We start from the raw sequence: 25,840 nt of genomic DNA, 5'->3' as shown, positions 1-25,840 counted from the left end.
TCTGGTATTCCCTTCCTAAATATCTCCATTTTCCATCACTCTCCTCCTTTAAGAACTTCTTCAAAACTTACCTTATCAACCAAGTTTTTAGTCATCTGTGCTCATCTCTCCTTCTTTAGCTCCTGTCTGATTATTTCTGTAAGCATCTTGGAATGTTTTTCTCTGTTAAAGGTGTTATATAAAAGCAAGGCATTGTTGTTCCATTTTCACACAATGTAGGACTCCAACAGCTAACAAAGAGCAGAGTCTTGCAAACCATCAGCCTGGGCTGGATTTGCATGGAGGTCCTTGAGCCGACAGGACAATTTATTGTGTGCACAATGATTGCATCCATTTATCGCCTGCCCCTGGAGATTGGGCTGTTGACTGGTGGGGGGTGGTGAGCGGAGTAGCGATATAGGGTCGTGCACCATGACAGTATGGGACAGGCTTGATAGGCCCTCTGATCTTTTCCTATCTGCTGATTTTGTATGTTCATTTGTGCAAATCTTTTCACTAACCAGTTGCTGATTAGTAATGCAATAAATGTGCAAAATAACCTCTTCACATCAGTTACATTTGATCTTCATATTCAACCCAAAATGGTACTGAGAACAAGTACGAGCAGTTGAGGACCAGATTGACACTTTGATGGGGACTGTGTGCTATAGTGGGTTGAACACTCATCTCTTAGCTCTGGAATCTGAGTTTAAATTCTTCCTGACTAATGAGACAAATATTGCCCATGGCTGTGAGCTCTTAAGGAAATGGTGAAGATTTTTTATTTAAGCCAATTCCTGCTTGATATGAGCTCTAATTGGCAATTTTAGTCAGAGAAGAGCAGGTAAGCCAATGTGGTAATTGGGAAAAATGATGATGCAGTGATCATTGTGGTGTCAGGTTGGCCTAGTTTCACTGTGAGCCAGAAGCTTGAGGGCTCAAGCTATGCTCAAAGAGTTGAAAGTGTGATCTAGGCTGCACTTCAGTGCGGTATTGATGGAGTGTTGCAATGATATTCTTGCATAAAACATTAAACATAAGCTATTAACAGGGATACGGTGCCATAGGGGTAGTGTCACTGGACTAGTAATCCAAAGGAACAGGCTAAAGTTCTGGGGTATGGGTTCAAATCCCACCATGGCAGAAGGTGGAATTTAAGTTAAATTTAACTAATTAATCAATTAGCTCAGTAATGGTGACCATGACACTACTATTTTTTTGTAAAAATCCAACTGGTTCAGCAAAGTCCTTTAGGGAAGGAAATCTGCTGTTCCTACCTGGTCTGGCCTACAAGTGACTCCAGACCCAGAACAGTATGGTTGACTCTTAATTGCCCCCTGAAATGGCCTAGCAAGCCACTAGTTCAAAGGCAATTAGGGATGGGCAACAAGTTCTGACCTTGCCATCAATGCCCACATCCCATGAAAGCATTATAAAACCCTGTTTTATATCAAAAAATGACCCTTGTTTATTCAGTAGGGTGAAGCCACAGAATAAGTTTTTAAAAGACTCAAGTGAACTAAACAGCAGGGCACAAAATATCCGAACATTTACATAAATTCAGCTGGCAATTTTCAAAGTTTTCAGAATGGAGTCAGGCTCTGTGGATGTATCCCGCCAAGGACAATAAGCTTAGATGAGTGTGAAATGCCATCTCCAAAACCATTCAAAGACATTCAGACATAATCATGACCACCTTATTCTTGTAGATGTGGACCATACTGCTAAACTCAAATCACTTTGGACAATGGACCCCAGCTGAGAAGACCACTTTAATCTAACCACTTTACCTGGAATGAGCTTGTTATGACCATGTTTGGTAACTGGCTAGTTTGTGAAAGGTCTTATGACAGCATTGTGTTTTAAGAAACTGCTTTTCCAGGGCCAGTCAGAGACCAGAAAGTCCATGTGCTGCAGGATTTGGCACCATCTGCAGGAATAAAAGACGCCGTTTATGGACCCTGGGTCTAGCACAGCGCCGACCAACATCGCAGGCTCAGTGTGGCTTTTCAATGGCGTGTGGCTGCCCCTTTTTCTGAGGCTACTGCTCCTCCCTCTGCCCAGCCAGGCACCTCTGTTGCTCTCTCCTCCTTCATCTCAGCTCTCTGAACACCATGAGGCATACAACTAGGTCAGCAGGCTCCGTGCCCCTGATGTACTCCTCCTGCAGGATGAAAGAGAAAAACGTGCGGGTTAGCTTAGATGTACTAAGAACCTCTCTTGGTTAAGCCTGAAGGCCCCTTAACGCATCCCAGAGAATGCTGTCCACCACTTGGATGTCCAGAGTTTAGTGCACAGCATGGCTGTCCGAAACCCAACACACCTCCACCCCACTCCACCTGACCGATTGGCGGCAGCGTCACCTACTGTGCTCTCAGCTCAGGCGCAGGCATTCTGCTAACCCACACTGAAAAGCTGCACTGTTAGCTTGAACCATGGGGGAGAATGGTCCAAACTGGCATGATGACATTGCAAGGAGCTATGAGCACCTCCACCAGTGGCTGCTCCATGGCTAGTTTTAGCAAGGAGATTCTACAATATGCCCAGTCAGCTAACTGTTCTGCAATCCACTAAAATGCTCATAAGTTTGCAGTCTGTGCCTGAGGGGTGAAAAGTTCAGGAGCATTTGGTGGCATTTCATGCCTCTGCGTTGCTTGAGTGAGCAGATAAGCTAGAAGCCCAACTCCAAGCATGTCATGTGGCTGTGCCTGAAATGTCTCAGCTGCAGAATAATGGTCACTTCATACAAGGTTTCCCTAATGTGTGGCCACTTTCCTCCCTCAGCATCCCACACGTGCTTGTGCACTACCATCAACCACAGTGTAGCCTTTGTCCCCCCCAACTCGCTTCAACCACAGTGCAGCCTTTGTCCCCCCCAACTCGCTTCAACCACAGTGCAGCCCTTGCACCCCCCCCCAACTCGCTTCAACCACAGTGCAGCCCTTGCCCCCTGCACCCCACACCCCCAAATTCGCCTCAACCTTGAAATCCAACAGGCGTCCCTGGCAAGCACCACTCAATCTTACTGTGCACTCACCTCCGAGTTCCCCTCAAAGTGCAGCCCGCCAAGTGCATGCCTGATTTAAACTGTTGTGAAAACTTTGGTGTGATTGCACGCCGACGTGCTTGGATGATCCAGCGTGGGGGGATAATTCCGGTGGGCTGGGTTTATAATGATACGCAGATGTATTACAATGAGGTTCCTGACGTGTGATAGCGGGAATTGCGGCCCGCCATTGATTGGCAGAGTGGACGATTGCAAAATGGTTCCACAATAACATGAAACTGATTTTTGGTCTTCTCGCCTTATTGTCCACTCACGCCACCGAACATGCCTGACACCAGCGGGCGTGGAAAATCTCGCTCCATGAGTGTGTAACAGCAAGAAGGAGACTTATGGTCCCTGTATCTCTCTCTCTCTCTCTAGCCATTCTGCATGTATGTACCCTGCCTGTATTCTGACCAGTTAAACACCGCAGGTGGCATCTTCAACATAAACCAAACGGCTGCTGACTTCAGAGGAAAATACAGAGATTATCTATCAACATTCTAAATTGTCTCAATGCAGAATCCGGAAAGATCGCCAAACCTAGCCTGAAACCGTCTAAGTCATCAATCTATAGGATCTGTATATAATTGACTTTCTCTTGGGACTCTTAAACAAGTTAACCTACCCTCCCTTTTGTAACTTACTTTTGTGTGTGTGAACCTCTTGCAAGTGAGAGTTGGAGCATTTTTAAAATTATTTTTACATATCAGGTGTTAAGTACAATAAATATTATTTCCTCTTCTTTTAAAATGTACAAGAAAACCTGTGTTTGTCTTCTACAGTCACAGCAATTAAACAGTTAAACACTCACTGAATTGGTAAGCAAATTATTTTACAAATACCTGTTGTGGTCAGCTGAGAAGTGGAAAGAGAGGGGAACCATTCTACCACTCCTCACCTGGCTGTAACAGAAATTATAAAAACAAATTGAGGCTCCTTATATCTATTCTGATCATTAAAGTTCATGTTAAAGATCTTATGCTATCATTTGAAGAGCTGGAAAATCGCCTAGTGTCCAGGCCATAATTCCTCCCTCAACAGCAGTACCAAAAACATCTTACTTCTATATGTGAGATCCTGCTGTGCACAAATGATTGCTGGGTTTATTTGCATGTTAATTTAAAAATAATTTATATGTGTGCTGCTCTATGAGCTGTTTCTGTGAGATGTGTTAATGTGCTAAATGAATGTAAATCTCTCTTGCTTTACTTCATACCTAAGAGTGTTATGCATTACCTGGTCGACACTGGTGCTGGCTGATAGGAGATAGGCTAACAACTGATGCTAACATTCTTCATCTTATTATCAGTTGTCAGTAAGTGGATTGCACTGTTGCCTCTGAGTCAGAGGATGTAGCTTCACGTCCCACTCCAGAGACTTGAGCACACAGTCCAGGGTGACACTTCAGTGCAGTGCTGATGGAGTGCTGCTCACTATTATAAAATCATCCATGAATGCAAAGATAACTCCTGGATTATCTTCTTTACCACAGGATATCTTCTTAAATCACACTCCTTTGCCTCCAACCTCACCTCCAACACAAATGCAAGGAGCTCATGGGCTTTTTTTGTCATGACAGTCCAGACCATTGTTTCAGTTGTCTCTGCCACTTCCCAACCTTCCCTGGCCGACTGAACCAAACTTCCCCTAACGTTCCCTGCCGCCCTCACCCTGAAATCACGTTGTTCTCTAGATTCTATCCCATCTCCTGCCTTGCTCCCTTCAAGCTCATCTTGTCCATGAGACCCGTTTTCTGCTCTCTGGATCTTGTTCTGACTAAACAGTTGACTACCTTGTTGTAGGGTATTGGATAGAGTTCGGTATATCTGAAGAAATCTTCATAGTCATACATAGATCAACTATAAGTCTTTATTAACTCTCAGAACTATTTACAAATATATGATAAAAGGTACAAGCTTGGCGTTGTCCTCATGCTTGCTGTTACATACGGCTCTGTCCAACACTCGACTAACCCTGGGTGTCGGTCATGTGCCTCTTACATCACTGTGTGGGTGTTACTGTACTCCATCCCACATTGGCCCTATATGTACCAGACCCCTATACTACACCTCCCCTGTGTCTTTATTCAATGCATTTCAAGTAATTATAGTTTACCTTATCTCTTACTTTGTTTTTGCTGTCCTACATTTACATTGTCATTACTACATTATCACTACTCCATCTCCCCCCCTTAAAATCCTTGAATTCAAAGGTTCAGGTGGTCTGAAGGCATTATAACCCTTGCATATCTCATTTATAATACTGTTGGAAGAGTGGTAGGCTCTGTCACTGCTGGTTCTTGCTGTAAGTTTGGAGGTTGTTCTGGTATCTGGGTATCTTTCCATTCTTTTCTTCCATTCTTTTGTGTTGAACCGCACTTGGTTTTGCTGTAGCGCTGGTCAGTGGTTGCTACCCTAACTCATTTTTCAGGGTTGATAAACATTGTGATTGATTCCCTGTCGCTTTTTTTGCTTCTCCCATCGTTGTCTAGGTTGTTGTCAAGTATGTGGAAGTTTAAGTTTCAAAAACAGAACCCTCATTCCCAAATGTTTCACAATTTTACCCAAATTTTTGAGTAATTACTTCTTTTCCAGCTGTTTTTCAAACTTATGAATCTTCTGGAGCTTTTTTTTTGTGTTAGGCAGCTTTGCTGAATTTTTTCTCAGTCTTCCAGCATTTTAGTTTTCTCTGCATTTTTTGTAAGGTCTTGGGCTTTTCCATAAGCTGCCACCATGTTGTAGGGCATTGGATACAGTTCGGTAGTCCTGAAGAAGTCTTCGTAGTCATACATAGGTTAACTGTAAGTCTTTATTGACTCAGAGCTTTTTATAAAGATATAGTAAAGGGTACAAGCTAGGAACTGTCTCCATGCTTGCTGGTACACACTGCTCTGTCCAACATTCAACTGACCCTGCATTCTGGTCATGTGCTTCTTTCATCACTGTGTAGCAGTACTGTACTCCATCCCACATTAACCTTATATGTGCCAGGCCCTTATACTGCACATCCAACTTCCTTCCTGTTAGCTGATGTTGTTAATGGTTCCCTCTCCCCACTGTGTACTCACCCCCCTGCCTCCCCGCCCCCCCACCCAATCACAACTTGAAATCTGTTGCCATCATCCCTCTGCTCAAAAAAAAACCTCACCCTTGAAACCTCTGTTCTTGTACACTACTGCTCCATCTCCATCCTTCCTTTCCTCTCCAAAGTCTTAAGGCGTATTGCCACCTCCCAAATCCATGTTAATCTTTCCTACAATTGTGCCATTCAGGTCATAAGCCTCATTATAGTACTGAAAGGACCCTTATCAAAGTCAGAAATAGCATTCTATGTGGATGTGACCATCCTCATCCTCATTGACCTGTTTGCAGCCATTGACACAGTTGGCCATTCTGCCAATGACTCTCCTCTATTGTCCAGCTGGGTGGAACTGCAGCACTTGGGCACTCGCTGGCTCATGCTTGTACTACAGTGGAAACTCGGACGTTGGCCATCAGAGACTGCATCATAGTTGGGTCCACAAATATATTGATGGGGTTACATAGGAACATAGAAGCAGGAGTACACTATTCAGCCCATCAGGCCTGCTCCACCATGGCTGATCATCTACCTCTTTGCCACTTTCCCCCACTTTCCCCAGATCCCTTGATGTCATTAGTTTCCAGAAATCTATCTTTCTATCTTGAACAAGCTCTGTGATTGAGCTCCCACAGCACTCTGGCTTAGAGAATTCCAAAGATTCACCGCCTTCTGAGTGAAGAAATTCATCCTCATTTCAGTCTTAAATGGCTTACCTCCTCTTCTGAGATTGATCCCCTGGTTCTAGACTCACCAGCCAGGGGAAACATCCTATCCACATCTACCCTTTCACACCATGTAAGAATTTTGTAGGTTTCAATGAGATCATCTCTCACTCTTTGAAACTCTAAAGAATACAGGCACGGTTTCCTCAATCTCTCCTCATAAGACAATCCCTCCATCCCAGAGATTCGTCTGGTGAACCTCCATTACACTCCCTCTAAGGCAAGTATATCTTTCCTTAGATAAAGAGACCAAAACTGTACACAGTGCTCCAGGTGCAGTCTCACCAAGGCTCTTGCCATACTGGAAAGGAAAGGCTTCAAACTCTGTGCCAAACCCTGTGCTAATTTAGTGTTAGACTACTCAACAGTAGTCTCAATTGCATCCAGACTTTCTGGCAGGCCTACAAATGCACCAAACATTTCATTAGGAATGCCGATTAGCCTTCTCCCATAGCGTGGCCTATTGAAGTACATAGCTTATTCCTAGGCAGCATGTGTGACCTTGCACTCTGGGGAGCTGGCACCTGCACTACCCTTGCCCAGGCTGCAGACTGCTCATGCCAGGTGTGTCACTATGTGTATATCTCAGCTCTAAACCAGCCTCTAAGTTATGTGCAGTGTCAATATCTGAGCTGGTGGATATGAATGTGAAAGTCAGTGGTGGTGTTTCTTCTTCATCAATATCTTCTTGTTTTTTCACCTGTTACTATTCCATCATTGCCAAGCCAGGTGCCATTTTTAGGGTATCTGAAAGGAGAAAGGCACAAGGCATAGGGTTGTGATGGTGGGGTGGGGGAAGTAAGATCTGCATTCTTACAGTATCTGCAGCTTCTAAATTAGAAGAGATTGTATGATGAGGAGGAAGAGGGATTTGAGAAGGAGGATTAAACATGAGAAGAGTGTCATCTTTGATAGTTTCCGTCCCGCCACTGGCCGCAGCCTCAGCAATGGCCACTCCAATAATGGCCATCACTGTCTTCTCCACGAAGGTATGGACATGCAGCCGCAACTGCTCCCCTCTGGTTAGCACCTACTGCCTCCAGTTGTATGCCACCTTGTCCTGAAAGGCAAAAGGAGGTGTGTCAGTAAGTGTTGTTCAGTCTGTCACAGGGTAATAGCTGGAATTGTGAAATCTATGAGATGTGGGTTTGAGGCTTGCAGCTGTGCTAAAATTGTATGGGTGAGATGAAGCATATGAATGTTAGGTATGTGTCCTGATTGATAGAGATTTCTGGTAGGTAAGTGATGGGGATGTGGTGGATTGAGCAGTTTCTGAGGCTAGCGGTGCAGCTGGTGGGATATGACAATTAAAGATACATTCACTGACCTTGACCACTCATGTGAGGTCATTGAACGTTTTGCGGCACTGTATCCATGTGCTCAGGGCTTGACTCCTGGAATTGAGTGCATTGGCTATCTGGTCCCATTGTTTCCTGAGAATTTGTCTGGAGGACATCCCTGTGAATAGAAAACACCTCTCCTCCCCTACACCACCTTGACCAAGGCCTCCAGTCCCACCCTCTCTCTTTATTGAGTGTTTCCCAGTTCAGAATTAGTTGTAGAAAAATTGCCAACACTTGCTCCAGTTTCAATGCACCTCCTCTGTAAGAGGCGTGGGCTGGCTCTAAGTATTGCAGATAGCTTTAACTGGTGTTAATTAGGCAACAGCATGAAGTTAGCATGCTGCCTGCATCAGAAGGAATGGATGTTGGTTAATCCCGCATCACAATTTTTGTTCTCATTTTCAGAGGCTATCAAATTTTGATCCCAGGTTCCGTGTGAATGCTGATGACACTCAGCTGTATCTCACCATCAGCTCTCATGATCCCTCCACGGTCTCTGATTTTTCACACTACTTCCCTGACATCCAATATTTGATGAGCAGAGACTTTCTCCAGCTAAATATTGGGAAGACTGAAACCATTGTCTTTGGACCCCACTACAAACTCCGTTCTGTGGCTCCATTTCCACCCCTGGCAACTGTCTGAGGCTAAATCACACCATTCGCAACTTTAGTATTGTGTTTGACCTTGAAATGAACTTCCACATATCCATCATATCAACAAAATTGCCTATTTCCATTTCCATAACATCACCTATAACTGACCCTGCCTCAGTTCATCTTCTACTGAAACCCAGTTCCATGCCTTTGATTCCTATAAGACTTGACTATTCCAATGCTCTGCAACCCTGTCTCCCATCTGCCACCCTATATAAACATGTGCTCATCCAAACGCTAGTGCTCTATTATTAAAGCGCTCCAAGTCTTGTTCACCCAGTATGCTGTGCTTGTTAACTTACTCCCTGGGTGACAAGGCCTCAATTTTAAAATCCTCATTTTTGTTTTCCAATCCCTCCATGGCCTTGTCCCTCCTCTGTAGTCTCCTTCAACGCCTTAAGCTTCCGAAATACCTACCCTCCTCCAATTCTGGACTTTTGGTCATTCCCAATTTTATCCACCATTGGCTGCCTCTGCCTTAGGGTCTGAAATTCCCTCTCTAACCCTCTCTCTACCTTATTTCCACTTTAAAGGTGCTTCTTAAAAACGTAGCCCTTTGACCAAGTTTTTGGTCATCTGCCCTGATATCTCCTCCTGTGGCTCAGTGCCAAAAGTATTTTTATAATCACTTTTGCTAAGTGACTTTACTGTGTTTCAAGGCAGGTTGTTGTTTTTTTGGCTGAGATATTAAACTGAACTCTCTCGGGTGTGTAAAGGATCCCATAGTACCATGACAAAGGAGAGCAAGGGAGTTTTCCCTAGTGCACTGGCCAATATTTATCCCTTGGTCACTCTCATAAGTGATGTTTGTGGGAGCTGGCTGTGCACAAATTGACTGCCATGTTTTCTACATTACAAAAGTGACCATACTTCAAAATCGTGGTGTAAATGAGAGTTCTTCTTTCTAACTTCTATTCTCAGACGTTAGCAACATTCACCTTGAACAAAACTTCCAACCCCCTCCCCCATAGATCCACATCGTAGAAACTGCAGTAAAAGCAATTCTCCACAGTCATTTGCCCCATGCCATATCACTTGGAAACACCTGATCATTTTCTATTAAGCTTGGATCAATCAGTGAGAGATGTGTTCATGATTGTGAATAAAATGCCCTTTGGCTCCAGTCAGAGTCACATGAATAATAAGTAACTCTGCCATGGAAATACATTTATCACCATATTAGCATTCAGCAGGCTTCCATACAAGCAGAGAGTCCCAAGGGAATGCTGCCCAATGTGTACAGAACCAGCAAAGAGGAATAAACCAAGTACATTTTAAATGATTCTTTTGATTTTCATTTGAATGCATAATAATTACAATTCAGGCCACAGACGCAGAGAAAGAGGAGCCCAACTGCCAAATTAAACTGTCAACTATTCGAAGACTGACTCACTGCATATCATAAAACAGCTCCACAATTACCTTTTAATTATTGTTTGCTTGCAAGTAAGTAAAGAAAGGTGACAGCATAAAATAAAGAGTAATATTGCTTCATAACGGCAGGCTTCACAGGAGATTATTTAGAATAGATTTAAAAGCCCCGACCTGTTTGCATTTCGAAAGGGACCAATTATTTCATAATTTTCATCTCCTGCATTTTGTTTTCAACCATGATAACAAATCATTCATGTTGATTGGTTCCAAGACAACATTTCACATTTAACTAAGCATAGCTCAGCACGTTCCAATATTACCGATGCCCACAGTGGCCAAAATTGTGATGAGATGAATGTCTTGAGGCAATATCAAAGTGGAGTTGAAAGTTCTAAATCAGAGATTGCAGTTATCACTCCACATGATTGAAATTATAGCATTTATAGCACAGAACCAGGCCATTCAGCCCAAGAGGTCCATGACAGTGTTTATGCTCCACATGCACCTCCTTCCACCCTACTTCATCTAACCCTATCACCATATTATTCTATTCCTTGCTCCCTCATGGATTTAGTTACCGCTTAAATGCATCTACTAACTTTTAAAGGGAACATTGGAGCCAGCCTTAGTTCAGTGGGTGGTACTCTCACCTCCGAGTCATAAGATTGTGGGTTTAGGTTACCACACAAGCTCTGGGCTTACACTCCAATGCTAATATTGTTGAAGTGCTGCACTATTGCAGGTCTAATCTTTTGAACATGGTGCTAAAGTGAGGCCCCGTCTGTCTTTCCAGTTGAATGTAAAAGATCTCATGCCATTGTGTCGAGATCAGCAGGCCAGTTCTCCCCAGTGTCCTGACCATTTATCCCTCAAGCAAAAACACTAAAAACAGACTATGCTCACTATGATATTGCTGTTTATTAGAGTTTGCTGTGTACAACTGGGTGTTGCATTTTCTGCATTATAACAGTGACTGCACTTCAAAAGTACTTCATTGGCTATTGTCAGGATCAGAAGACAGGAAAGAAAATATATACATCTATTTCATCCTGGCTACTTTGTAAACATACTACTTTTTAAAAAATGGGCAAATGACTGGACTAATAAAATGGTCACAGCTGACCACCTGATGGAAGTTCTTGAAGTTTCTGAACAGTTTAAAAATGGGCAAAGACTAACTCATCAAACTCCTGGAATGTAAGAATCCTTGCATTGTATAAACATTCCAGCCACACCAACACAAAGGGATAGTAGATGAGGCGTCTGCATCAGTCGATGCTGGACAAAGGCAGAGCTATTGGGATTTATCTCCAACCTTGTGCTAATGGTTCTATAGTTACTTGCTGGAAACACAATAGGTTTTAAAAGGGGGCCTCATTAGCTGAATAGCTTGACCTGAAACCACCCTGTCACATGACCAAAACTTGAACTGTTTGAATTGCTTTAATTATTCAGCTTTTGGGTTCTATCTTCAGTCACTGTTTAGCCTCAGAAGAGAAGCAGGATTCAAGGCTAGCAGTCTGCCTCTGACTACCATTTACTATCTAACAGGTAGCAACAGAAAGCTTAACTTGCTTGGCCCTCATCTACACTGTGTTCTACTGAAACATTTGAACTTCTGTATCTGTGCCTACAAGACTAATTCATCTCTATGTGCCTTCTTCCGTTGTGAAAGTCATTATTTCTGGAAAAGTAGATTTTTTTTATTTATTCACGGGATGTGGGCTTCGCTGGCTGGGCCAGTATTTATTGCCCATCCCTAGTTGCCCTTGAGAAGGTGGTGGTGAGCTACCTTCTTGAACCGCTGCAGTCCATGTAGTGTAGGTATATCCACAGTGCCGATAGGAAGGTAGTTCCAGGATTTTGACCCAGCAACATATATTTCCAAGTCAGGATGGAGGGGAACTTCCAGGTGGTGGTGTTCCCATCTATCTGTTGCCCTTGTCCTTCTAGATGATAGTGGTTGTGGGTTTGGAAGATGCTGTCAAAGGAGCCTTGGTGAATTCCTGCAGTACATCTTGTAGATGGTACACACAGCTGCTACTGTGCGTTGGTGGTGGAGAGAGTGAATGTTTGTGGATATGGTGCTAATCAAGTGAGCTGCTTTGTCCTGGACAGTGTCAAGCTTCTTGAGTGTTGTGGGAGCTGCACTCATCCAGGCAAGTAGGGAGTATTCCTGACTTGTGCCTTGTAGATGGCGGACAGGCTTTGGGGAATCAGGAGGTGAGTAACTCATCGCAAGATTCCTAGCCTTTGAGCTGCTCTTGTAGCCATAGTATTCATATGGCTAGTCCAGTTCAGTTTCTGATCAATGGTAACCCCCAGGACGTTGATAGTGGGGGATTCAGTGATGATAATGCCATTGAACATCAAGGGACAATGGTTGGATTCTCTCTTGTTGGAGATGGCCATTGCCTAACACTTGTTTGGTGCAAATGTTACTTGCCACTTGTCAGCCCAAGCCTGGATATTGTCAAGGTCTTGCTGCATTTTGACATAGACTGCTTCAGAACCTGAGGAGTCGCGAATGGTGCTGAACATCGTGCAATCATCTGCAGACATCCCCATTTCTGACCTTATGATGAAAGAAAGGTCATTGATGAAACAGCTGAAGATGGTTGGGCTGAGGACACTACCCTGAGGAACTCCTGCAGTGATGTCCTGGAGCTGAGATGACTGACCTCCAACAACCACAACCATCTTCCTTTGTGCTAGATCTGACTCCAACCAGCAGAGAGTTTTCTCTGATTCCCACTGACTCCAGTTTTGCTAGGGCTTTTTGATGCCACACTTGGTCAAACGCAGCCTTGATGTCAAGGGCAGTCACTCTCACCTCGCCTCGGGAGTTCAGCTCTTTAGTCCATGTTTGAACCAAGGCTGTAATGAGGTCAGGAGCTGAGTGGCCCTAGTGGAACACAAACTGGGCGTTAGTGAGCAGGTTATTGCTCAGCAAGTGCCGCTTGATAGCACTGTTGATGACCCCTTCCATTATTTTACTGATGATGGAGAGTAGACTGATGGGGCAGTCATTGGCCGAGTTGGATTTGTCCTGCTTTTTGTGTACAGGACAACCTGGGCAATTTGCCACATTTTTGTGTAGATGCCAGTGTTGTAGCTGTACTGGAACAGCTTGGCTAGTGGTGCGGCAAGTTCTGGAGCACAAGCCTTCAGTACTATTGCCGGAATATCATCAGGGCCCATAGCCTTTGCAGTATCCGGTGCCTTCAGCCGTTTCTTGATATCACATGGAGTGGATCGAATTGGCTGAAGACTGGCATCTGTAATGCTGGGGACATCTGGAGGAGGTCCAGATGGGTCATCCACTCAGCACTTCTGGCTGAAAATTGTAGCAAATGCTTCAGCCTTATCTTTTACACTGATGTGCTGGGCTCTTCCATCATTGAGGACAGGAATGTCTGTGGAGCCTCCTCCTCCAGTGAGTTGTTTAATTGTCTGCCACCATTCACGACTGGATGTGGCAGGACTGCAGAGTTTAGATCTGATCCGTTGGTTATGGGATCGCTTAGCCCTGTCTATTACTTGCTGCTTATGCTGTTAGGTACGCAAGTAATCCTGTGTTATAGCTTCACCAGGTTGACACCTCAATTTTAGATTTGCCTGGTGCTGCTCCTGGCATGCCCTCCTGCACTTTTCATTGAACCAGGGTTGATGGTAATGGTAGAGTGGGGGATATGCCGGGCCATGAGGTTACAGGTTGTGTTCGAGTACAATTCTGCTGCTGCTGATGGCCCACAGCGCCCTCATGGATGTCTTGAGTTGCTAGATCTGTTTGAAATTTATCCCATTTAGTGTGGTGGGAGTGCCACACAACATGATGGAAGGTATTCTCAATGTGAAGGCGGGACTTCGTCTCTGCAATGACTGTGCCATGGTCACTCCTACCGATACTGTCATGGACGGATGCATCTGTGGCAGGCAGGTTGATGAGGATGAGGTCAAGTATTGTTTTTCCCTCTTGCTGGTTCCCTCACCACCTGCCGCAGACCTAGTCTAGCAGCTACGTCATTTAGGACTCGGCCAGCTTGGTCTGTAGTGGTGCTACCGAGCCACTCTTGGTGATAGACATTGGTGTCCCCCACCCAGAGCATATTCTGCGCCCTTGCCACCCTTAGTGCTTCCTGCAAATGGTGTTCAACATGGAGGAGCACTGATTCATCAGCTGAGGGAGGGCAGTATGTGGTAATCAACAGGAGGTTTCCTTGCCCATGTTTGACCTGATGCCATGAGAATTCATGGGGTCCGGAGTCGATATTGAGGGCACCCAGGGCAACTCCCTCCCTCCCGACTGTATACCACTGCGCCGTCACCTCTGCTGGGCCTCTCCTGCCTGTGGGACAGGGCATAACCTGGGATGGTGATGGTGGTGTCTGGGACATTATCTGTAATTCTGATTCCGTAAGGATGACTATGTCAGGCTGTTACTTGACTAGTCTGTGAGACAGCTCTCCCAATTTTGGCACGAGCCGCCAGATGTTAGTAAGGAGGACTTTGGAGGGTTGACAGGGCTGAGATTGAGATTGCCGTTGTTGTTTCTGGTGCCTAGGTCGATGCCGGGTGGCCCATCTGGATTCATTCCTTTTTTGTGACTTTGTAGTGGTTTGTTACAACTGAGTGGCTTGCTTGGCCATTTCAGAGGGCAGGTAAGATTCAACCACATTGCTGTGGGTCTGGAGCCACATGTAGGCCAGGCCAGGTAAGGACAGCAGATTTCCTTCCCTAAAGGGCATTAGTGAACCAGAACCAGATAGGGTTTTTACAACAATGGACAATGGTCATCGTTAGACTTTTAATTCCAGATTTTTTATTGAATTCTGGCGTAGCGGAATTCAAACCCAGGTCCCCGGGGCATTACCCTGGGTCTCTGGATTACTAGTCCAGTGACAATACCACTATGCCATCACCTCCCCCGACAACAATTTCAATTTCACCCCCCAGATCACCCTGCAACAATTTCAACCTGCTAACCTCTAAGGAATACACTATTAGACTTCTTGATTCTGGACTCTGGACTCACGTGAAACAGTAATGCTTTTTTTTTGTCGGTGGTCTTTGCCCTGAACCCCTTTCTTTCTCTTATCCCTCTTTTATTGTATGAATGCAAAAGTGGGGAACATCGCGAACCCACTTCCATGTTTTTGGGTGTGTGTAAATAAACTAACCCTCTGATTTTACCCAATCTAAGTTTGCAATGGGGTTACTAATAGAGGATTGGATCACTTCAAAACTAAAGGGTTGCCAAAATAGCCCACCACTTATAAAAGGGGAAATCAAAAATTAAAAAATACCTTTCTGTTTACGGGCGGGTAGTGAGTGGAGAAATCAGGGCTGTTTAAATTAAACCCGCTCCTGTCCATAATATTATGAAGTGCTCTGGGATGTCCTGAGGTTGTGAACGATGCTGTAAAAAACAGATTATGTTCATTACCTCACTGCTACTTGTGGGAGCTTGCAGTGCACTCATTAGCTGCCGGGCTTACTGCATTACAACAGTAACTTCAAACTTGGCTCTAAACACTTTGAGATGTCCCATGGTCATGATAAGTGCTATAAAAATGCAAGTCTTTCTTTACCATTTGGCTCAACTACTCAATATGGTAGTGAGTTCCACATTCCAACCACTCCCTGGGTTTCTCCTGAAACTTTTATTTGATTTATCGTTAATTATCTTACATTTTTTACACTTTTTTGTGGACTTTCCCACAAATGGAAGCATCTTGTTATGCTTGTGATTATCCTAATGTGTTTCCTCAACATGATTGTTGTTGCCTTGATGTTACCTCAAGTTATTGGGACGTTGATTAGGCAGGATGCTGCAGCAGCACACTCAAACTGTTCACTACTGTTTACAACTTGGAGTGAATTAACCAACATCTGGAAGCACAACCTGGGTGGAAGTAAATTTCAGCAACATTAATTGTAAGGTCCATGCAGGGTGCTTTATTTTCTCATTGAGTGCACCCTGAAGCATGGCACCCAGCCAGGCACCCACTCGTTATCATCCAGCAGCCTCAATCCGGCTGTGTGTGAGGAGTTTGTAATCCCTGGATCTACTGGCACTTACACAGCAGTATTTCGTGAGGAGATCAAGTGATCCTGCAGGGGCCTCATTCTGGCTGGAACCTGGATGGAACAAGGGTGTCACAGGCCTGTCTGATGCATCACTGTATCACCCCTGCTCTGCCTTCGGTGACCCTCAACCCACCCCAGCACCCTTGACCAACTATCGTTAACAATAGAGTTTCTCCCCCATCACTATCAGTTAGCCCCCGGCACACTAGAACTGCCCTCCCATTACCCATGATCTGCCATCCTTCATCCTCCACCCTCTCTCTATCATCCTTGATCTGCCCTTTGTTACCCTCGACTCTCAGGACCTCACCATGGGCCTTCCCTGTATAACCCTCAATCTCCCCACAATAATGCTTGACAGCCTGCAGACATTGATCTTCCCTGTGTTGTCCAGCTTCCTCCCCCTTCCTCCACAAGTCTTCGTAAGGCTCCCACCTTTCCCCCTCATTCTCTCGGTCAGCCATGCCCTCTTTCCCCTTTCACAGCCACCACCCGATCTCAATGTATCAATGCCTCCTCTCTCCGGTTCAAAGCTCCCCATATAAGAAAAGCAGTTCCTGATGAGTCCAAATCCACCAGAATGATTATCTCACCTACTGCACACCACCTTTAAGCAGACATGAACCTGAAGGCACATGTTCCTTGTTTGCTGTGTATTTAATTCCAAAGGATTTTAATCTGGGAAAGTTGTATTTTAATGAACATGTGTAAATGCTAATGTATTAAAAATAGGTTCCTGCCACTTACCATCAGGAAGCATGATCCACCCTCAATCCGCCCCCAAATTAATAGCTAACTTTCATTTCACCATCAGGAAGCTGACATTTTGCATCCCACTAAATTAAGTGCCCCTACACGCCTCATTTCCTGCTCCCAGGAGCTTCACAAGATCCTGCCCAGTGTCAGGGCCCGATCACAAAGAAGGTGACTCACTCTATTTTGTTCTGGAGCTACTTTGCATCTACACATATGACTTTTGTGTCAGTGCCAGGCTGCTTTACATCGGCAGCAAACTTTACTCTACTACTGGCAGCCTTGCCTTCAGCTTCATAGGTCCCACTCTTTGGAAGTCTGTTCCTCCAATTCTTCAAATCCCCCCTCCATTTTTTGGACAAGCTTGTAGTCATCCTTTTGAGTTTCAGCCTCTTTGGCTCAGTGTCCATTGATTCCTCATTACCTCTGTAAAACATCTTGGGATGTTTTTGCTATGTTAAAGGCAAGTTATTGTGGGTCAAGGTCCTGGAACTCCCCATCATCAGAATCCTGTGGGATCACCTTCGCCACAGAGACAATAGTTCAAGAAGACGGCTTGTCACCGCCTTCTCAAGGCCAACTAGGGATGGGCAACAAATGACAATGACACTCATATCCCAAGAATTATTTTTTTTAAAAAGCACTTGAACATACAGGCATTGAAACACAGTGATAATTGGACATGGTGCCATGCTACAGAAGTGCACTGGGTAGTACCTTTGGTTTTAAGTCAGAAGATGTGGGTTCAAAAGTACCACTCCCAGACTTGAGCATAGAAATCAAGACTGAGATGCCAGTGCAGCACTGAGGGAATGCTGCACCATCAGAGGTGCCGTCTTTCAGATGAAATGTTAAATCGAGGGCCTGTGTGCCCTCTCAAGGGACACAAAATGACCCATGGGGCTATGTCAAAGAAGAGCAGAGGCATTATCCCTGATGCCCCGACTATCGTTTAACAGCACCATAAAAACAAGTTTTCTGGTCATTATCTCATTCCTTTTGTGGGAGATTGCTGTGTGCAAATAGGCTGCTGCATTTTCTACTTTACAACAGTGACTGCACTTCAAAAGTAATTCATTGGCTGCAGAGAAGCACTTTGGGACATCCTGTGATCTTGAAAGGCGCTACATAAATGCATGTAATTTTTTTTTGTGATTGAAACAAATAACTCACTGTCTGGGGAATGGTAAGCACAGACATCCCCTGCACACCGCTATTCCCCCGCCCTCAAACACCACCCTCCCACCCCATCCTATCCCTTTGTGGAGCAGTGCGTTGCAGCATTTTGCTGAAAATGGCCCTTAAATGAGACAATGACTGGTTCGGCAAAAACTAGTGAGTTACACTGCAATGTCCTCTCGTGATCGTTATTTCACTCTGGCAGCACATTATACAGTTTTTCATTCTCTTGGACTGTCTTCCTTTCATGCAGTAAAATTGTTAGTGCCTCTGTTGTGAAGTGATGTAGTAATGGGCAGCTCAGACAGCCGGAGCTTGTACCACTGCATGATTCAGCAGATGAAAAGACAGTCCCCCCTTCGATCCTTCATTGGCACAGCCTGTGAGGTTGCGTGGAGTGCAACCTATTTAATGACCCAGATTTTGCACAGAGAATAACTGTGTGGCTAACAGGTGTGCTGCATTTTGAACAGCAACTTCTCGAGTATACATATGGACAGTTAAATGCAACAATCAGAGGTTGCCGTTTGAATTATCCAGTTCCTTCACAGGTTACGCTACATTAGTACCTCACCTATAAGGTAGAATCGTCCCAGATTTGCACTAAGAACGGTAGCGGGTGGAAAAAGGACGTTTTACCCGCTTTTCACATTGTATCGGCCCATTTCCGCCTCATTAACTATGCACTCCCGGGAAACACACCAGGTCACTGGTGGGGCGGCCTCTGATTTGCCCACCCCACTATCACCTCAGTCCTTCAGTAAACTGGGCACCATATTTAAAGGCCGCCCCTGCACAGAGCCAACAAGGGATAGGAAGCTGCTGGAAACTGATGGCTGCCAAAGGAGGAAACATGCTGCCCCCTGATTTAGCAATGCCTCCCTACTGGATGCAGTGGAGGCCCACTGTGAAGTCCTCTACTCATGCTCTGGGTAAAGACTAGCAAGCAAGGTCATCAATCTAGCATGGGAGGCAGTGGCAGCGGTGGTCAGCGTCAACACCCTGCAAAAGAGGACAGCCATCCAGTGCCGAAAGAGGGTGAATGATCTCATCTGTTCCGCCAGGGTAAGTCACTCTTCTCATCACCCTCAACTCACACACTCACAAACCCATCACACATCCACAGGGATCTCACACCTCCAGGGACAACACCACTAACTCTCACACACACCCTCACATTTCCATCAGGCTCATATCCTCTGGAGCTTGTATTCTAACCCTGTCCATGGCTCTGCTCACCACAGGAACATTCCACGCAGTGCCATGTGTCCTGCTCACACTCTCTCCATCTGTTTTCGTGCAGGAGAAGCTGGCTCACAACAGCAGGGAGGGTTCCAGACTGGGAGTGGAGTGGCCAATATCAGGCCCCTCACTCATTTCGAGGAGCATGCAGCAGGAGGAGGTGGTTCAGCCAAGCTCCCTGGCACTCGAAGGACTGCTGGGGAAGAGGCATCTGTGAGGTCTGAGTCAGATGACGAGCCTCTGGATTTGGCCTTCCAGCTCATCCTGGAGAGTCAGAAGAAAGCGGGGGAACATCACGCAGAGCTGTTGGAAGCCCTCAGTAGAGTGGCAAGCGAGTCAGAGGAATGTGTCCACCTGCTAGCTGAAGAAATGGCGCCCACATGTGTGCATATAGAAGTCTCTGTGGGAAGGATGGTGGATGGCATGGAGACCCTAGTCCAGCAGAGCGTGGAGATACGCCCATACCTGCACTCCATCGTGGGAGCCATGGGTGAGTTCTTGCAGTGGCAATACAAGATGAAACGGGGCACGTCAACATCCCTCCAGGTGCTCCTTCCCCTCAAGGAGTCAGGCTGGTGTCCCCGGGCACAAAAAAGGAGAGTGGCAGCTGGACACCCCTGAGTCATCCATTCAGGAATCTCAGAGGCTGTCCGCTCCCTCCGAGTCCCATTTGCCTGTGACCCCCTCAACCGCGTCCTCTGTCACCGCAGAGGGAGCAGCTGGACCACAGGAGGACAGCCAAAGCAAGCCAAGCTCCCAAAGGCCACAGGTCTCTGGAGGACTCACGCTGAAGTCATCAGAGGCAATAGGGCCAACCATTGCACAGGCTGTCTCCACCCCTGCTGTGGATGTCAGGGCAGCAACTAGAAGAAGTGGTAGGCCTGGAAAAGTTAAGAATTTCTGATCACAAGCGATTGCACGGCTGAACACAATTTGTCACGCTATAATCTGAAAATATATTCACTTTCACTGAGTAATGTGGGATGGTGTCTTTCAGCTTCATTTACAGGCTTTGCAAGTCCTTCCTTTGCATCCCCCCCAAGCTAACTGTTCAGCTGAATGCAGTCAGATGATGACTGATTCTGGAGGGAAAAGTATGTGTATAGCAGGAACTTTTGGAGCCTCGTGCAAGCACTCTCCCACGCACGTGGAGCCTTCCTCCATCACACTCATCTCACTGTCCTGAGTGTTTTCAATGCTGCCTGCTGGGGTTCTCTTCTAGTTGTCCATCTGAGCTGACCTGCATTTCCGCCCACACACTGATCGCACTCCCATGCTGCACTTGTGCCTGCCCAACATAAGGTTCTGCTTACTTTCGATTTCAGAAGCATGGTGGTTGTTAAGTATGTTTTAAGCTCCCCAGTCCTTTCCCGTCCCCCAGTCACCCATGCCCTTTCCCCCATCACTGTTGGCATCACCTTCCACCTCCCCACTGTCACCTACCAACCAGAACCTTTCTCTTTCCAGGATGTCCAAGTGAATGTACATGTTCCCTACCTTCCTGAGAATCCCACACATTGACCTCCTTTCCACCCCCAGGGTCCGTGTCTGCCTCTGAGCCTCCACCAACCACCTTCGTCATCCCTTCTACTGCTACCGTTGCACCCTCACCTTCCCACCTTTCTGGCTTGCTCTGTTCCCTTTCACACTTACCATTCCCTCCTACTACACCTACCCTCATTTTGCTCCCCAGAAGGCAGTCACTGATCCACAGGCACATTCACCTGGACATCCACCCCTCCCACTTACTCCCTCATCCACCCTTACTGCTTCCTGCACCCTTACTCCTTCTCCTTCCCCACATCCCGCCGGATTCCTTCCTCCCCCTGGACTCCTTCCATCGTCCGTACTCCCTCCCCACTCCGAACTCCTTCCTCCCCGGTCCTTCCCTCCCCTGAACTCCTTCCCTCCTTCGAACTCCTTTCCTTCCTCCCTGCTTATATCTACCTACTCAGTTGCTGCATTCTACCCCGTTACACTCTCCTCCCCCGTACTCCCTCCACCTCAACCTCAGCCCCCCGACATGATCGTTTCCCCTTCCCAACCTCTCCCCCCGACACCATTGTTGCCCCCCTCCCAACATCGCCCCCTAATGCCATTGTTCCCCCCTCCCAACCTCACTTCCCACCGACACCAATCTTTCCCTCCTTCCCAACCTCACCGCCTTGACACCATTGTTCCCCCCATCCCAACCTCACCCCCCCAGGTACATCTTCCTCTCCCAGTCAAAACTAGAAATTCCTCTCCACCCCCACAACAATCATCTGTAGTAGCCCATAGCCAAGACACTGATGTCCCAAAGCAGACCCCAGACATCAACGGTGACCTTCCACCTTCCGTGAGCAGCTTCACCGCGGAGCCATATCCATATAAATCCTCCCAGCATGCGATGCATGTGTTCCTCCAGGGTCCGGTGGCTGTCGGGCTCCAGCATCTTCTGCTCCTCGGACGTCCGCGATGTGAGCAAGGCCCTAATGATAAGTCCGGACTTCTGCACATCACACTTGTCAAGGTGTGTTCTGGGCCGGCCTGTTTCCCCGCCGACGTGCCTGAATGATCTCGTGTGGGAGGGATGATTCCGGCGAGCAGGGCCTATAATTATATGCGTACGTATTCAAATGATGTTCCCAATGTGTGGCATTGGCGGATGAAGCAGACAATTGCAAACCGGTTTCACGATGGCGTGAAATCGATTTTTGGCTTTCCTGCCATATTGTCTGCTCATGCTCGCCATGACGCCTAACGTCAACGGGGATGGAAAATTCTGGCCATAGACTCAACATTGGAATCCGTATAAGGGTGTGAGATAATATTGGTGTTTATCTCCGGCAATGTTAAAATAGCTATACTAACACACAAACAGTACTGTCACAAACTAAGTCACCTGAACAGTCTCCCATATAAAAACATTAAAATCCTCTGTTATAATCCCTCGACTTGTCTTACATACTTTGAAACCTCTGTTGAGCTTTTCTTCTTCCTTCTTCCACTCTGGGTAAAAGGCAGAATCTTCACCTCACCTCACCTCTGAGGGTTTCATTCACATTAACGTGGCATTTCCATTCTAACCATCGGTGAAGTTATGTCTTCTATAAATTTCTAGACTGAATTCAGGTGTCAGCTGTGGCTCAGTCGGCAGTACTCTCACCTCTGTGCTCAACGGTTGTGAGCTTAAGTCCCACTCCAGAGGCTTGAGCATGAAGCCTTGGCTGACACTCTAGTTACACTGTTAGAGGTGCAGTCTTTTGGATGAGTTGTTAAAGTCCGGCCCTCTCAGATGGGTGCAAAAGATCCCACGGTACTTTTTTAAAGAATGCCAGGGTGTTCTGACCAGTATTTAGGTCTCAACCAATGTCGCTAAAGAAAAGACTATCTGGTCATTATCATATTGCTATTTGTGAGAGCTTGGTGTGAATAAATTGTCTGCTGTTTTTCCTATTTTAGAACATAGCTACACTTCAAAAGTACATCAATGGCTATAAAGTGTTTTGGAATGAGCTGAAACAATGACAGGTGCTATACAAATGCAAGCCTTTCTTTTCTTTTAGAAAGCAATATTTTCCTTTTCTGGTGCTACGGGCTTGATCTGTAAGAGACAGGGTTGATTCTTCAGTGCCCTGATCCTCAGGCACCATTGCAGCTATTTGAAGCAGTTCTACGATATAGATATGGAATGGAAGAAGATCAAGGAAAAAGATTTAAAGTTTGTTTCAGTTATGTGTGTACAACATTTTTGCTATTTTACTGAATTTAAAAATCAACATGGAACACTTTAGTCCTCTTCATAAATGTTTTTGTGTCTGAAAATGCTTTATTGTAATATTTTGCAGACCAGCATGTTCTGTAGGTTTTAGGATAATCCGGGACCTCCTTTTTCATTTACCCCCACTAGGGCTCACACTGCCAGGTGGCAAGAAAGAAAGACTTGCATTTATACAGTGTGGTCCATGGCTTCAGGATGTTCCCAAATGCTTTGCAGCCAATCAAGTGGTTTTAAAGTGTGGTCACTGTTGTAATGTAGGAAATGCCGCAACCAATTTACACACAGTAAGCTCACTCAAACAGCAATGTGAAAATGATCAGGTAATTTATTTTTTATTAATATTGTTTGAGGGATGAATAATGTCCAGGACACCAGGAACCATGCCCCTGCTTTTATCATTGAGTCATAGAACAGTACAACACTGAAGGAGGCTGTTCAGCCCATCAAGAGAGATAGGAGATAACAAGAGAGTCAGTGAGGGGAAAGAAGAAAAAGGAGGAAGATATGCTCAAGTTGTAGAGAGCCTAGTTGGCACTGCACCTTAGGAAGGAAGGTCCTTGGAGGGGTGCAGTGCAGACTCATCAGAATGAACACAGCACTAAATTACTAGGACTGGTTGCATAAATTAGGCTTGTGTTTCCTTGAATTTAGAAGATTGAAGGGTGATCTGATTGAGGTATTTAAAATGGTAAAATAGTTCAAGAGGGTAGATACAGAGAAATTATTTCCTCTCGGGGGAAAATCAAGGATGAGAGGGCACAATCTGAAAACTGAAGTCAAATCATTTAGGGGAGGAAAAAAGTGTTAGAAATTTCAAATTCTCTGCCGATAAAGCAATGGATGTTGGGATATTAGATCTTTCAAGGCTGAGGTTGATAAAGTTTCGGTACATACACATATCAAGGGATATGAAGCTAAGTTGGGTAAATAGACCTATGGTACAGATCAGCCATGACCTAGCCCAGGGAGAAAATGACCAATTAACTGTAATGTCCCTACTATTGATGTAACTGAGAGCAGTATAGAGCAGTGATGGGAGCTGATGTGTGGTTCAGTACAAAGTCATTGGCCACCCAGCCACTGAAGAAGGGAGGTCTAGATTTTGCACCAAGCTGTTGTATGAGAACTCATTTTCTCTTTCCCAGCACATACAATTTTAGAGACGTTCATCGCTGCTAGTGATTCATTTATATTAATATTTAATTTTTAATTATTCCAGTAATTGATGACTAATGCAAAATCCACTTCTATATTTTCAGATTTGTATTAGGAACATAGAATTTCTATATTCAACCAAGCCCTCAGGTAAACTGCATGTTGTTTGTGTAATATCTATTTATTTGTTGAATAAATGATGCATCAAAGGATCAAAGGCCACTAAGGCTGAACCATATTGTGTGGAGTGTTTTTTTATTCATTCATGGGATGTGGGTGTCACTGGCTAGACCAGCATTTATTGCTCTTGTTCAGAGGGCATTTAAGAGTCAACCACATTGTTGTGGGTCTGGAGTCACATGTAGGCTAGACCAGATATGGACAGCAGATTTCCTTCCCTAAAGGACATTAATGAACCAGCTGGGGTTTTACGACAATTGGCCATGGTTTCATGGTGATCACCAGATTTTTAATTCCAGATTTTTATTGAATTCAAATTTCACCATCTGCCATGGCGGGATTCAAATCCAGGTCCCCTTGCCAATCTTTTTTTCTCCTTCCACATCATCCTGCCTTGAAGATGCTTATTTATTACTGGGCTATGGATCTCTTATTAAGAATTGCCTCATGGTACCTTTCTAAATAATTGTATCTATTATATAACTGGACTAATAACCCAGGAGGCAATGAGGTCACATCTTACCATTGCACGTTGTGAATTTAAATTTTACTAAATCTGGCAATATGAAAGCTGCAGGATTGTTGTAAAAAGCTAATCTGCTCATTCTTGCTCTTTGGGAAGAGACACCCCTCCCTCTATCTGGTCTTTCCTACATTTGAATATACTGGGGACCTGGGTTTGAATCCCAAGATGGCAGATGGTGAAATTTGAATTCAATAAAAATCTGGAATTAAAAGCCTAGTGATCACCGTGAAACCATGGCCAATTGTCATAAAAACCCAAAACAAAAACAGAATTACCTGGAAAAACCCGCCCCCCACCTTAGACCAGCTTATATTTCACCTCTCTCCTAACTATACTTCAGTTCTGCCGAAGGGTCATGAGGACTCCAATCGTCAACTGTTTTCTTCTCCACCGATGCTGCCAGACCTGCTGAGTTTTTCCAGGTAATTCTGTTTTTGTTTTGGATTTGCAGCATCCGCAGTAGCTTTTAGCTTTTTGTTTTTATGTCATAAAAACCCATCTGATTCACTAATATCCTTTAAGAAAGGAAATCTGCTGTCCTTAAGATAAAAGCAAAATACTGCAGATGCTGGAAATCTGAAACAAAAATAAAAATTGCTGGAAAAACTCAGCAGGTCTGACAGCATCTGTGGAGAGGAAGACAGAGTTAACGTTTCGAGTCTGTATGACTCTTCTTCAGAACATCAGAACAGTGCATCTGCTGTCCTTACCTGGTCTTTCCAACATGTGACTCCAGACCCACAGCAAT

At 45.2% G+C, this 25,840-nt stretch overlaps 1 long non-coding RNA gene across 1 annotated transcript in view; it reads right to left on the bottom strand.

The window, feature by feature from the left end:
- Positions 1-2,021: 2,021 nt before the first annotated feature.
- Positions 2,022-25,840, bottom strand: part of LOC144691199 (uncharacterized) — a 108,217-nt gene continuing 84,398 nt past the window's right edge. Inside the window, exon 3 of the long non-coding RNA XR_013579055.1 lies at positions 2,022-2,143. This is a non-coding gene — a long non-coding RNA (uncharacterized LOC144691199). The remainder of the gene's footprint in view (positions 2,144-25,840) is intronic.

The sequence above is a fragment of the Cetorhinus maximus genome, chromosome 15 (assembly GCF_964194155.1).
Source record: "Cetorhinus maximus chromosome 15, sCetMax3.hap1.1, whole genome shotgun sequence".
Lineage (NCBI taxonomy): Eukaryota > Metazoa > Chordata > Chondrichthyes > Lamniformes > Cetorhinidae > Cetorhinus > Cetorhinus maximus.
The sequence above is the reverse complement of the archived record's forward strand: the minus strand, read 5'-3'. Positions and strand labels throughout refer to the sequence as shown.